General features: G+C 40.3%; 1 protein-coding gene and 2 long non-coding RNA genes across 3 annotated transcripts in view; 1 reads left to right on the plus strand and 2 right to left on the minus strand.

Moving 5' to 3' along the window:
* Window positions 1-15,209, minus strand: part of LOC139082627 (uncharacterized) — a 97,114-nt gene that overhangs the window by 61,079 nt on the left and 20,826 nt on the right. The gene's annotated exons all lie outside the window — the stretch shown is intronic.
* Window positions 1,007-8,013, plus strand: LOC139082378 (uncharacterized). The gene is made up of 4 exons (XR_011538306.1): window positions 1,007-1,114; window positions 1,903-2,060; window positions 4,932-5,422; window positions 6,518-8,013. It is a non-coding gene; the product is annotated as an uncharacterized lncRNA (long non-coding RNA).
* Window positions 2,056-12,551, minus strand: LOC139082377 (uncharacterized). Its single transcript, XR_011538305.1, has 4 exons — window positions 12,293-12,551; window positions 9,985-11,304; window positions 7,036-7,255; window positions 2,056-3,077 (listed from the first exon to the last, which is right to left on the minus strand). It is a non-coding gene; the product is annotated as an uncharacterized lncRNA (long non-coding RNA).

The raw sequence follows: 15,209 nt of genomic DNA on the forward strand, positions 1-15,209 counted from the left end.
TAATTTACTTTTAGCATAGAATGTAGCATATTATTACCTTTAGAATTTCTCATTTCAGATGAAAAAAAAGTCAAGCTTTTAGAGTAATTGCAAATTTTTTAAAGAGACCTCAGTGAAAGCAGAGAGGTGAGTTTCCATGGCAATCTCTGAACAACGCAAAGGGAAGGGAAGAAGAGGGGAGCATTTAATGAGCACTTACATGATGTTAAGCAGTGTGCTTGGCACTTTACGGAAAATATCTGTCTAAAACACGGGAAAATGCTGTGAGGTCATGGTTTTAGGGAAGAACAAGCGGACTCCAAGGTAGAGAGACTTACCTCAGTTAACCGTTTAGAATGTGGCCCAAATGGGGTCTGGCCCTCCTTTGCTGCACCGTTGAGTTTCCTGCGATTGCACCTTCTTTCTGCTGCTCACGCTCTATGCCCCATGTTTCCCAGGCTTATTCCTCTTTGTTCCCAGACTTCCTCAAGGCTTCCCCAGGGTTAATATACAAACCTCCCTCTCCAGCCCGATCTCTCACCAGCACCTCAGGCCCCTATTTCCTTCTGACAATGAGATAAATATCCTTAGATAGATTATCTTTCCTACTCAGAGAGAGTCTTCCTTGTGGCAGAAAGCCTATGAGAAAAGTTGAAAGAGTGATGGCAGGGTGAAACCACCATGCTACAACCAGCCTACTACGGACCAGCTGTGCAAGAATCATCAACGGAAGCCAAATCTGGGGGGAAGTTTGACGAGGGGCAGAATATCTGCGTGGTCTCAAAGGCTCTCTGCACAGATTGCTTGTTAGCTGAAAGGCGAAAAACAGTAACTGCACAATGGAGAAATGGGATGAGACTTGGTGTGATCAAAATTGACCTTAGCAGAGAGGAGCGGATGGACATCACATGCCCCTGGACGTGATGCATTGAGAAGGAAACCCCATCACCTATGAGTAACTTGAATCTAATCACAAGGAAACATCAGACAAACCCACACTGAAGAACAGTCTACAGCCGGCCTCGATTCTTTAAAAACGTCTGGGTATGAAAGTGAGAAGGACTGAGGAACCTTCTAGATTAAAGGAGAGTAAACAGACATGGCCACTAAATGGAGCAGATCCTGTACTGGACATGTAAGTGCTTAAAGGACACTATTGGGACAATTGACAAACATGGGATATTGGAAGGTAAATTAGATGTAAGTATTGGAACAATGTTAAGTTTCCTAAATGTAACAAGATTGTGGTTATTTAAGAGAATATTCTTATTGTTAGGAGTTACACACTGAAATATTAAGAAGTAAAAGGGCAGACTGTATGTAACTTTCAAATGATTCAGAAAAACAAATAATCATTTTAGAATTTATAATTTACACACAGGTAAGTATGTATATGCAGATCTATGTGTCTCTATAAATGTTTGTTTATACATATATAGAGAGAGAGAGATGATAAAACAAATGTGGCAAAATGGTAAAAATTGGTGAATCTGGTAAAAGTACATCCAGAAGTTTTCCAGAGAAAGAGACTATATTTCCAGCAATTAAATGAGCTTTAGAAGTTTAAACAAATTGAAGTTTCTATTAATAGCTAGCAATTACTGTTTGCCCCTTGTTTGCTATGGGTTCTCCTAGGCAGGTTATCGGTATTCTTTCTAAACTTTCTTAAGAGCTCTGGATCTGGAAATTATGTCTTCATTTTCATGTTTAGATATGAGGAAAGTGAAACAGGCTACTCAATGCAAGATGTGGTGGAGTCCTGGATTTGAATTTGTTTTGGGTTCACTTCCTTTCACTGTGATGTCAGGAGCCTTCAGGTACTCATGGGCCATATGGAGAGCGGTGAAGGAAGATAGACAAGCAACTAGATACCGTAGTGTGGTGTTAAATTCTTCCAACCAGTGTTTATTGAACATCTGCTAGGTTCCATGAGTTACACTAAGCTCTCTGGGACCAGAGCTGTGGACAGCAGAGACCCGGGCCTTGCCTCCCAGAACTTCCACTGCAGGGGATGTGATGGACACTAGTGAGCATAAGCGCTACGGAAGCACAAGGAGGGGCATCTCATCCAGACCAAGAGGGTAAGGCAGGCCTCTCAGAGGGGAGGTGACTGCTGCCATCACGGATTTTCAGAGATGGGAGAACCTGTGAAATCTTGCTTATCCCTGTGTTCTAAAGACCTGGCACATAGGCATTTCCCTAACTAGTGAATCTGGAAAAAGGACATACAGGTGTTCTCTCTTGTGTATAGCATGTACTACTCCTAATTGATAGGATGAGTGAGTGAATGAATGAATGAATGAGTGAGTCAGTGAAAGAGTGAACAAATTTCCACCTGTAACTGCAAGGAACCCAGTGGGACGAGCTCTCCCAGGAGGTTATTCTCTCTCTCATCCTTCCAAGGTCACCAGAGTGAGTGGGTCAGCTCCAGCAAGTCTTTCCCTCTTTGATTGGGCAGTGAGAAGGATTTGGGGGCGGCAGCATGGTGACTAACCATAGCCATGGGGGTTCCTGCTGCCCCTGCTTCTGTGTTCTGATTTCAGAGGAGATGAAACGCTTTATTAAGAAAAGCCATTTAGGTCTCTCTCTTTTCCTGAGTTGCTCAACCTTTTTCAGACCCCGATATTCACAGAGGAGAACAAAGCCGCCTTCCCGAAGCTGTACTTTGGGTTTTGTTCTTGCTGAAGCCATGAGAAGCCAGCAGCCCGCGTGCCTCTGTAGGTCAGAAACAAGGGCCCTTTGGCTCTGTCCAAAGATCATAATCTTCGTAGTAACAAAGCAATATGCTTTCAGTTTTACTCAGTGCTTTCTCTTTCATGATCTCATTTCATTTACAGAGCAGACTTATGGAATGTTGGAGACCCTGATGGCTACAATACTTGGGGATTTCCACACCCTCTTTGGTGAAGTCCCAGGAAACTGTGAAGGAGCCAGGGGCCTGCCCTGTCGGGAGGAGCCCCCCTCCTCGGGGCAGGAAGCCGAGCTGGCTCATTTCTCTGCCCTTTGCTCAGCCAACCATGCCAACTGAGCTGCTTGCTTGCGCTTGTCCCATATATTGCAGTTCCAGTGACATTTCTCTTGAAAAGTAGATCTTATAGCTGGAAACAAAAGTTTGGAGACTATTGATCAGTGGCAATACCTTCATATTTTTGGTAAAGAAATGCAGGTCCAGAAAAGGAAATCATTGGTTTAAAATCACAAAGTTAACAAGTAGCAGAGCAGAAACTAAGCTCCTGTCCTGGGTATCATTTCGGTTTCTACTCTAGGGCATTCGATTGCTGCATCTGGCAAAACCAGTCACAGGAAATGGAAAGGTCCAATGTTCTGGCCCAAAAGGAGAGAAAAATGACAATGTTTTTTTTTAAATCCCTGAAAGCTGAGGGTTCTGGCATGCCCCTCCTCCCGTGTGCCTATTGGGTCTGTGTTCCCTGATGCTGAGAAGGCCCGGTGAGTCACCCCTCCCTCCCAGAGCCTCACTTTCCTCCCCGGAAACTGACCTGGGGAAGGTGGCTCACCACCATCTCTTCTGGATTCCAAATGTGCTTCAGGTTAGGAAATAACTAGCAACGTTTACCCCAGTCCTGACTAACTAAAGATTGAATACCAGGCTGAACTGAAATCATGGATGGGAACAGTTTCTTTCTAATGTAAAACCATAAGAAGAACTCCTTATGATGTCCAAGTTGCTCCCAGCTGCAGTGCCAGGGAGCACAGAAAGACCTACAATCACCTTCCCGGGAAGGGAGTCCATTCCCACCCCCACCTCTCATGCTTTCAAAAGCCACAGAAGGGAGAAAGACCCTAAGCTTCATGAGGTTCCTTTGAGAAGGGGAACTCAGGTCTATTTTAGCCCCTCCCTGTGAAGAAATGGTGGGCTGAGTGGCACTCCCTGAGACCACTGCCACCAGAGTGACACTGCCTGCCATCTAGAGGCACTAGGGCAGGAAAGGGAGGCCAGCATGGTGGCTGAAGCTGAATCACCAGCTCCAGGAGGGCAAAGGGTCAATTACTTGCAAGCATCAGCAGACTCAACACACTTTCGAACACATCTCTTCCTCCTGTAGAAAAAAATGATGTTGCCTTATAGCTTCCTCACCTCTAACTCCTTGGAATGGATTTCATGCTATCTGTTCCTTCCATGCCAGTAATCTCTCTCTCTCACTCTCTCTCTGGCCAAAAGAATACCACTTTTTCCTGTTCAAACCTTGCAGAGTGCACCAATTATATATGTTAAAAATGATGACAACAGTGAAATTACTGAAAACCATAAAAAGCAATTAAAAACTAAAACCTTGAAGTGCTGATGCTCCATGAAATTATACTGATTTGATAGATTCCACAGTTGGACATTGCCTTCCTCTGTCATGTGAACAAAATGTTATCTTTTCATTTTAAAAGCAGTGATTATATCGGTATTTTTTTAATGACATCTATGGGTTGTTTCCTTTCTGTAAATATAGAATGTTCATTTGCATAGTCACAAAGGAAATTAGGAAATGTCTACTCAATTTTTACAGCTCATGACGTGTACTAATATTCCCAGTTTCTTTTCTACTCTGACTGCCTGGTTGAGCAAAAGATAAATTTGTGTCGCTGTTGTTTGTCATATTGCAAGATGATAATGTTTACCAAATAAGCAAATGAAATGACCTATCAAATTTACAAATGAACTGTAGGTTAGAGTTGACCAAATGCCTTCACATTTTTTTTTTTAATGTACTTGTTTTGAAATTAACCTAGGTTTTACTCTACTCTCTCACAGCTGCTGAATCTGTGAACTTGAGCGTGTTACCTTACCTCTCTGAGCCCCACTTTCCGCATATGTAAAATGGAGATAGTACTAGTATTCATGGGATCGTGGGGTGGACTGAGCAAGAAAATATGCAGTTTAGTGTGATGCATGCACTATAGAGTAGGCCCTCAATAACTGGGATTTCCTTTAATTTCACTAGAACCATGCATTGACCTGATGAGGTTTGGAGTACAGGTGGCAAATGTTGTAATTCCTGCTCTGCAGTGGAGATGACTGAACTCAGAGAAATGAAATGAACTGACCCAGATCTCACAAATGACTAAGTATCACTTTAAACCATTGGTTCTCTGGGCTAGCCCCGTGGCTAAGTGATTAAGTTCACGAACTCTGCTTAGGTGGCCTAAGTTTTGCTGGTTCGGATCCTGGGCATGGACATGGCACCGCTCATCAGGCCATGCTGAGGTGGCATCCCACATGACACAACCAGAGGCACTCACAACTAGAATATGCAACTATGTGCTGGGGGTGCTTTGGGGAGAAGAATAAGAAGAAAAAAGAAGATTGGCAACTGATGTTAGCTTAGGCACCAATCTTTAAAAAAAAAAAAAACACACTGGTTCTTGATCAAGGATAATTTTGCCTCCAGAGGACGGTTGGCAATGTTTGGAGACTGGAGATTGTCACAATGGGGTAAGTACACTATAGGCCTCTAGTGGGCATAGGTCAGAGATGCTGCTAAACATCCTGAAAGGCACAAACTTAACTCACCACAGCAAAGAATTGTCCAGACAAAACTGTTACTAGTGCCAGGGTTGATAAACCCTGGTTTAGATCCATGTATTCTGACAACAAATCAAGAGTTCTTTTCAGTTCACCTTATATTTCCCAAAATACACCAAAGCACCTTGTAAAACTAAAACACTATTTTTGTTATTTAAAAGACAGAGTAGTATAATAGAAAACTTTAAGATTGACATATCTGGGTCTATTCTCAGCTCTACCACTTACTAACATTTCTTCTGAGTGACCTCAGGCAAAATTAACTCATCTGGGTGCTGTTTTCTCTGTTTGCAAGATGTAACAGGCTACTTCAAAGGTTACAAAAAATTTAAGTAAACAACTGTGTGATGTTAGCACATAGCAAGGGTCCCATTCACGGCAGCTACAATACAATTATTGATATAGTTGACATAACATTTATGGATGTGAGTGTAGACAAAAAGGATAACTTTCATTTTTGCAATAAAATTTATGTGTACCTACTAGGTGCTAAGCACTGAAGATACCAAAATGAGCCAAACAGAAAGGGCCGTACTATGATGGAATTTACATGCTGAGGGGAAGTGGACAACATATAGAGCTAAAGAGAGAAATCTAAGATAAGTACAGATGGTGACCAGGGAGGTCTTCTGGAAGAAGGCAACTGGAGTAGAAATCTGAAGGATAAGAAAGCATAAGAGTGAAGTGAAAAAGATCATTGAAAGAAGGAATAATAAATGCAAAGGCAGCAGGCAGGAGGTGTTTGAAGAAAGTAAGCAAGGAGTGTTGGAGCATAGAGCAGCCAGAGGTGGGTGGGAGAGCAAGGGTCTTTCCACCTTGCAAAGAACCATAGGGACTGTAAGAGAGATAAGGAATTGTCACTTTTCCCTGAATAATGCCCATTTGCAGGCTCCCACCTCCAAGACTGAACCCAGAGTCCTGCCTGGAACAAAAATCAATTAACTTTGAGTTCTGATACAGACTGTCTGTAACGGAACCTTACTAAAGGAAATATAACTTTCTCAGTTCCTATAGGTTCAATGGAGATCAAGATCCAAGCTTGGCCTACTTTCCACACGACTGAGGTAGAGACAACTCAGGGTACGATATATTGAATGTTGAAATATTCCTCTTCCGGCCCCAGCAAAGTTTGGAAAAGAGATCAGTGGCAGAAACAGACTGAGAAAATAAGATGGTGTGGTCCACATTCCTCCCCAGTTTGGGGTTTGGCCCGGGCAAGAGTGAGGGCTTTAAAAACATTCAAAAAGGTTTGGGGGAACTCAAAACATAAGGAAGAAACTGATGACATGATTCTCCAAGCAGAGCTTCAGAAAGCTGTCAGCCCACAGGAGAAATACTTCATGTGGCCACATTCAGCACGGACAGAAGTGAGGTTGAACTATTGGTAGAGGGAGAAAGCAGGACTGTGGGCCTGAGAAAGCATCACTGACTCTCCAAGGCCTGGGAGAAAGTTATAGGGGTCTAGAATTTCACCACTGGTATAAGGAGGGGATGGAATATTACTGAGAGTGCTGATGGCTTACCAGAGTCATGACTTGAAAGAGGACACAGTGTGTGAGAACTCTGGTCCCTCAGTAGAAAAGCCAGGACCTTGAACTCCAGTCATGGCAGTCCAGATGCTGACCCCAGGGCAGTCTTCGGTTCAGAGTGCATACCAGACTAGTCATTGGCTAATACCAGTGCAGACTCAGATGACTCTGCATGGATGTATGAGCCCATCTTCCACATGAACCTTGACATCATCTTGAAGAAAAATAGGAGTATGAGGAAACTAATTCAAAGACAGGACATTCAACTCTAAGGAAATGCATTACCCCAAAAATGTCACCGGAATTATTGGACAAGACTCAGTTTTCCGGATTAAACTAAATTTAGATTTTCCTCCATGACCCAGTGGAGTACACATACTAAATAAGAAATAGAAACAGAACGATACTTTTTGTTCTTTTTCTTCACATTTTAGTGTACTGTGAATACAGATGACCCCACAACAGAAAAAAATAATTAGTTGAGTTGATGTCAATATAGAAGGTTCCCTAATTTGAGATGAGCAGAAACGCAAAATTTTTTGTTTCTCTAAATGAAAGAGGAAAATCAGGTTAATATCTGATGGGAAAAGAGACTGTCCTTTGGAAGAAGGCCAAGCCCTCCTGAGCCTGTGGATGCTTGATCTTGTATTTTGAGTCTACCTTTTCCTCCTCTTTATCTTTGAGGTTGATTCTCATTGCCTGCCCCAAACTCTGTCTACTGGCCTGTTCATTGTTGACTTGCCAGTTCCCTGACTAGGAAGGGCCTGACTCCAGTAAGAGCTGCCAATTGTAGACCCAGGGCTTATGATTAGGGTTGCTAGATAAAATATAGGATGCACAGTTATGCATTTCATTTGAATTGCATGTAAACAACAAATAATTTTTTGTATAAGTGTATCCGAAATGTTCCCTACAAATATTGCATGAAACATGCTTTTACTAAAATAAAATATTGTTCATCTCAAATTTAAATGTAACTAGACATTCTATATTTGTATTTGTTAATCTTGCAACCCTACTCTAAGCAATGGCAAACCTAGATCCCATGCCAACTTGAAGGAGAAATGGGTAGCCACAACACCATTCATCCACACTGTGCCCCATATAGACTGAGAGACAGGGCAGACCTCACTTTTAGTACTCACAGATGTAAAATGTAAATGTAAATATAACCATAAATGTAAATATATTAAAAACTGAGGTTTTGGGGGAAAAGTGACCTAGAAGGTTGAAAGAGGTTGAAGCTACCCTGGGTCTCATCATGGAAGGAATAGTGCCTTCTCTTCACATCAACATTGTTAGACCTCACAAGGATCTCATGGGTAGGCATCATTATGACCATTTCACAAATGGGAAGCTAAGATTCAAGGAGCATAGCAACAGTGAATCATAGTGAAAAGTGAACTACATTTATAGTCAGTAAGACCAAAATTTGAATTTCAGCTTTACCCGGCTGTTACTACCAGAAATATCTTAACATTTTTGAGTCTCTGATTGTCATATTTGAGAAAAATAATACACAGACCACTGAGCAGAGGGAGTATTTCATGTATTGATGTATACAAAGTACCAAATAGCACTTAGCAAGCTACTCAAGAAATGAAAGCCACTGGCATTAATTTCTATGAGGTAAGTTTTCCATGAACCATGATGCCATGACTGAAATCAGGGACCTGGTACATAGTATAGTCATGGACACATGGAGTTACTTAATAAAGAAGATTTGAATTAATGTCTAGTACTCAGATAATTCCTTCACATTAAGCATTGACCTCCTCTATTGCCCTATTTTCAAACACAAATAGTAATGAGATACAGTAGTAATATCTTGAATCATGAACTCTTTTAATGAATTAAATTTATTGAATCAACTTTCTCATCAACAGTAGGCTCTGGCTCAGGGACATGCCCTGGCTGTGCTATAAAAGTCTTCTTGGGGAGTGGACCCAAGCTTTGGTCACCTCTGAGTAAAGATGGGTGGAGAGAGTACTAGAAGAGGGGTTATCATCAAGAACAAAGGCAAAGACATGGAAAAACCTGGAGCACAAATGAGACTAGTGAAGATCTGTGAGTCATTATAAGGATAATTTTGATGCAAACCACTTTGGTGGCAGATTATCTTCCACAGTCCCCACTTCTTTAAGAATTAAAACAACCGCCACAGTATTTCCCAATGAGGCAGACTCACTGTTCATTTGCCATCTGGAATCTTAGTCTTGCAAAGGAGTAAAGTTAGTGAAATATATATTTGAATGAAACTCAGCCTCCCTCTTTTACACTGCAATGAACAGTCAGGAGTCCTGGGAGGTGAGAGGGGGGAGGGCTGAGTGTGAGGGCCATGAGTTCACACCACATCTCCCCTCTGTGCTGAGGATTGTTGCCATGACAGCCATTCCCAACTCCAGACTGCCTTTGGAGTCCTGCTAGGTAGGTGGCTTACTCCTGAAGTGGTTTTTGTGTATGTGGAAAATCAAAGTTACTACTTGCTCTTTCTTTAATGTCCAATGTAATTATAACTATAGTAAGTGAAATTTCTCTAAACATTTAAACTTGCATAACTAATAAATTAAAATGTAAGCTTTACTAATCCTCTTATACATTTAAAAGTTAGTTACAAACCTTAGTCAAGCTCTCTACCTATCTCAATAAAAGCATAAGCCTAATGTGCCACATTCCCTTAACTGCTTCAAACACCTTAAAAACAGACGTGATATTCACAAATTATCATATTGATTATAAAATGTATTGTTATATTTATACTCAACCTGTGAGAAAGTTAGTGATCCTATAGACTTAGTTAATTTCTTCATTATTTACATACTTTAATATATTTTAATGCATCTTCCCAGGTTACAGTGACCTATCAAACAAAAAGATTATGGTAGAACAGCTGACATTGTTGGGACTTCCAAAGTGAATAAAACTCTAGCAGCTATTTCTTACCTGGGCTCCTCTTAGAATCAAGATTGACTCATTGTGTCAATGAGACCGTCCACAGCCATGCCTTTTCCTGCAACTTGGTGTCTCTGCTGTCTTCTTTCATCACATCCATGTCATAGGACATGTTATAGGCTGAATTCTGTCCTCCCAAAGATTCATAGCTTGAAGTCCTAACCCATAGTTCCTCAGAATATAACTGTATTTGGAGTCAGAATCTTTAAAGAGGTAATTAAATGAAAGTGAGGTCATTATGGTGCACCCTAATCCAGTATGACTGGTGTCTGTACAAGAAGAGGAAATTGGGACATAGACACATACAGAGGGAAGATAATGTGAAGACACAGGGAGAAGATGGTATCTATAAGCCGAGTGGAAAGGCCAGGAAACAGATTCTCCCTCTCAGCCTTCAGAAAGAAACTGCTGACACCTTGATCTCAGACTTTTAGCTTCTAGACTGTGAGAAAATAAATTTCTGTTTAAGTCTGTGGTGCTGTGTTACAACAGCCCTAGCAAACTAATGGAGGATGTGTAGCCTTGATTTACAATTTAACTCATTATATAGTTTTTACATCTCAGTAAAATCAGTTGAGTCATCTAGAGGTTTCATTTTCTAGGAGACAAGGGGCTAAGTTGAACTATCAGCTCTTCTTTCTAAATTTTGAACAATCCATCATATGGCAACCCACTGCCATGCTTTCCACCTAGTTCTTGTCCATGGTCCATTGAGGTTATAGGCCCTTCTGCTCTTTGTGCAATTCCCATCCCCTTTAAGAACTATTTTGCCTATCCCTCTCTATTATGCACAGAGGTAGGTAAAAAAATACACACATGCATCTGAAAAACAGAACATCATATATGTCAATAGTCCCCTACTAATTTTGGTTAACTTAAAAATTGTATTCATTCTTCTTTTGTATCATAATTATCATCTTTAATGAACTTATTTTGTCTTGGAATGTCATAACTTTCATATAGATTCAATTCATTCCAACTAGCTATGGTTAATATTCTGTTTTGATATTCAAACTGTTATAACTTGGCAAGTAGAAGTTTTTAAAAACTATCTCTTTTGTCTTTTCAGTATGACCCTAGATATTTTTTAAAGTTTTCTTGTCTTCTGGCAGTCAATGTAACTGAAAATCCATGCAAACTTTTTTCCATCCCAAGACATGGAATCCATGGATCTCCAAGGAGTCTCGATTCTCTCTAGCTCAAGAACCAGCTAGGATTGGAGGATGAGGTGTGGCTGCTCAGTGTTGATGCCTTCCACGTGAGTGCTGGAGGACAGCAAGACGCAACTGCTGGATCACCCTGGGGTTAGAACTGAAAAAACTATTTCTAGTCAAGGTCATGAAGTCCACAATTACATCTTTAATTTAGCTTTAAGAATGATAAATTATTTTATTTCCACTTTAATATGCCTAACTTAGATAGATTTTAAACCATCACTCCAACTATAATAGTCTCCTTTTATTTTTACTTTCTACGTATTTCTCATCCATCACCATTTGTAATCATTTTATTGACCCTGAAGAATTCAAAGCACCTCAAAAATTGCCTCTATTTATCCTCCCTCAACTCTCAGTATAGATACAAATTAATTGAGCCCCTCATATACATGTTGTGGCATCGACGCTTTCAGGTCCCATAGAGATATTTTGCAAGCTTAAGGCCTAATTTTCTAAGGATGTAATGTATAGGCTGAATGACCTTTACCCACTCTCCTCTCCTCTCCTCTCTGGACCTTACTCAACTCATCTATATTTTTTTCGAACTAAAAAAAGAAAAAGAAATGGCCAGGTCTCAAATTCTGTGATTCAGGAAAGAATTAGGTCCAGGATCAAATCTGCTTCATTAACTAAAGGATTTTTACAGGATAAACATGGAGGGAAGGGCAAGAGAGCTGAGGACGATACCATTCTTACACCACCAAACACTGAACACCACTGAGCCATTCTTTTCCCACCTGAAGCTGCAGATTGAAAGAGTTAAATGGTGTAAAAGCACTTTACAAATTTAAAGCTTGTGCAAATTGTCTGCCTTTTTACTGCGAAACACCACTCATGATGATGATTGAGTTAATTCAGGCATTAAGCTTTTAAGGCGCTCACCCGAGTGTCGAAAGGAAAGTCTTTACAAAGTCCACGTATCCTGGATTTCCAATTCAGTGCTCTATCCACCAGATTATGCAGCATTTCAAATACGAAAATGAATTCCATGGATGAGAAGCAATCATTCACCCATGGGCCAGCCTCTCATCTTTCCCCGCACACCTGTCGGGAGGAGATTTGACCGGAAAGGCCCCACTTACCTGAGATAAAGGCCAGTCCACTAAGGACTGTGACGCTGGGTGCTCTGCCCTAAAGCAGGGTGGCAGACAGCTGCATTAAAGTTGCAAGGCACGCAAGCCTTCCTGGACTGTTTTATTCATTCCAGTTCCCAGGGATAACACTCCAAACTCTGAGTTAGAGGTGCACCTTTGTTCTTATTCTAATATAACCAAAGAAAGCAAGCTCATGATACAGCAGTTTAATTAGAGTATGCAAATTACTGTGCTCCCATGTCCTCTCGTGGGCGACGTCACACCTTATTTACAGGAGAAGAGAACACAGCTCAGAAAAGGAGGAGGATGGAAACAAAGCAAGCAGTCTCTGTTCCTCCACAACAACGTGGGTGGAGGGCCAAACACTGGCTGCCATGGTTGCCATCATGCAACATCATTCACTCTGTTTAGCTTGTGGAGGACTTCGGTTAAACCACGTCTCTTTGACATGCTGGGAAAAGTAAAGAGCAGGCATTGCAGACAGTGCCTGATTTTTGCAAATTTACTTTTGACATACATACATTAAAGTATACTTTTTTATGTGCGGTTTTATGAAATTTGACAAATGTCTAGAGCAGTGTAACCATCATCACAATCAGGACACAGAACAGCTCCATCAATGCATAACTGCTTTGTATTCAAACCCTTTGTATTCAAATACTCCATCGACCCTGTAACCCTGGCGACCACTTCAGTTCTCCATCCCTATAGCTTTGCCTTTTCCATAATGTCATACAAATGGAAATCTGGCTTTCTTCACTTGCATAATCTTTTATGTACTTTGGATTCATCCATGTTATTGTGTGTATCAGTAATTTGTTCTTTTTATGGCCCCGCGGCATCCTATTATATGGATACACCTGTGTTTGCCCATCCATTCATTAGTTATAGGACATTTGGGTTGTTTCCAGGTTTTGGTGATTACCAGTGGAACTACTATAAACATTTACATACATGTTTTTGTGTGACGTAAGTTTTCACTTCCTTGGGTAAATATCTAGGAGTAGGATGGCTGAATCACATGATGAGAGTGGGTTAACTTTATGAAAAATTGCTAAATTTTTTTCCAAAGTCATTGTACCATTTTGTATTCCCACCAGCAACATATGAGAGCACTAGCTTGTCTACAGCTTCACCAACACTTAATATTGTCAGGTATTTTTATTGCTTTATTATAGCAATTCTAACAGGTGTGTAAGTGGCATCTCACTGTGATTTTAGTTTGCATTATCCTAATGACTAATGATGTTAAGCATCTTTTCATGTGCTGACTTGCCATCATATATTTTCTTCAGTAAAATGTGGATTCAAAACTTTTACCAAATTTTAAATGAGTATTTTTCTTATTCCTGATTTCAATAAAGGATTTCTAAGCTTACAATTGTTTATAAACTAATTTTGTATTAAGTAAAAGCTAGCCAAGATTGTTATAAACAGAATTTGAATCAAAAGAAAGCTAGATTTTAAGAAGCTTAAATATTTATAGTTCCACAACAGTGCTTCTCAAAGTTTTGTGGGCAAATGAATACCTGGGGATTTTGTTAAAAATGTAGGTTCTGGGGCCGGGCCGGTGGTGTAGTGGTTAAGTTCTCGCACTCCACTTCAGCGGCAGTGGGGTTTGCCAGTTTGGATCCTGGGCGTGGACCTACACATGGCTCATCAGAATAGAGGAAGACTGGCACGGATGTTATCTTGGTAGTGATCTTTCTCAACAACAGCAGAAGTAGATTCTGATCCAGGAGGTCTGGGATGGAGCCCGAGAATCTGAACTTCTAATAAGCTCCTAGGTGGTACTGATGCTGCTGGTGCCTGCATCACATTTTGACTGACAAGAGTCTAAAAGACCTTGATTCAAATTCCACTTTATAATCCCAAATCTGACCAACACTCATCATGTAATTAAATTTTCTTTTTCTTTTGGAAGTAAAATAAAAATGAAATTAATAAATACATCAAGATAATTACATCTCTCCCTTAGGACATAATGCATACTGTTAGAACTTGCAAAGGTATGTCACAAAGTCCCTGTGCCAAATATCTGTCCAAAAATTATGCTATCATGTTGTTTAATTTTGCTACTAAGGAACATAGAAAGATCTTCCCCTTGAAGTTACTCCAGTGAAGAAATAGTCATATATGTCCCATATTTAGAATCAATTATTTTTTTGTCCCCAAAATACTTTGATGTGGTCGCTGGTTACAGTAAAAGCTTTCTGTGTTTTTCTCCCCATAAACAATGATGTGAGAGTGGGTGGGCAAAGTCCAGATACCCCAGGACCTTATTTAAAAAGGCCCATAAACAGAGATCAGGAATTAGTGTGGGCACTATCTAAATGTTACTAAATATTGCATCAAATACAAAATAAAATGACAGTAGAAAAACCCTGTTATTGTCTAAGTCTCTTTGAGGCTTGGAATTTCTGTTGCATTTCTGCTTTTAAAGGAATCAGAATCGTCTTTGCCCAGAGAAGGATATCATCTATGATTTTGGCAAATGCAAACATCTGTTTTTAAGGGGATTGTATATACTTTAGAGAGTAACCAAGATAAGTCATTATTAAAAAGAAAATATTAGAAATTTCTATTTTCATTCATTTTTAAATTTAAAAAAATAAGAAAATTCCATTTGATCAATGTTGAGTAAATCAATTGACACATGGATCTTCATTTAGTCCTTATATCGTAGAGTGGAAGATAAAGAATTCCATTTTGGACATAACTTTGAAATATCTGTGAGATATGCAAATGGAGATGTCAAGTACACAGTTAGACCAGCAATCAAGAGAGAAGGAAGGTTGCACCCATAAGCCAACTAGGTGTTAGAATAGAGAGGGGAGTGGACGGGATCACTTCTATAAAAAAGGAAGGCATAATGCAGGGGAATTCTAACATTTACAGCTTTAGC

Source organism: Equus przewalskii, chromosome 3, assembly GCF_037783145.1.
Source record: "Equus przewalskii isolate Varuska chromosome 3, EquPr2, whole genome shotgun sequence".
NCBI lineage: Eukaryota > Metazoa > Chordata > Mammalia > Perissodactyla > Equidae > Equus > Equus przewalskii.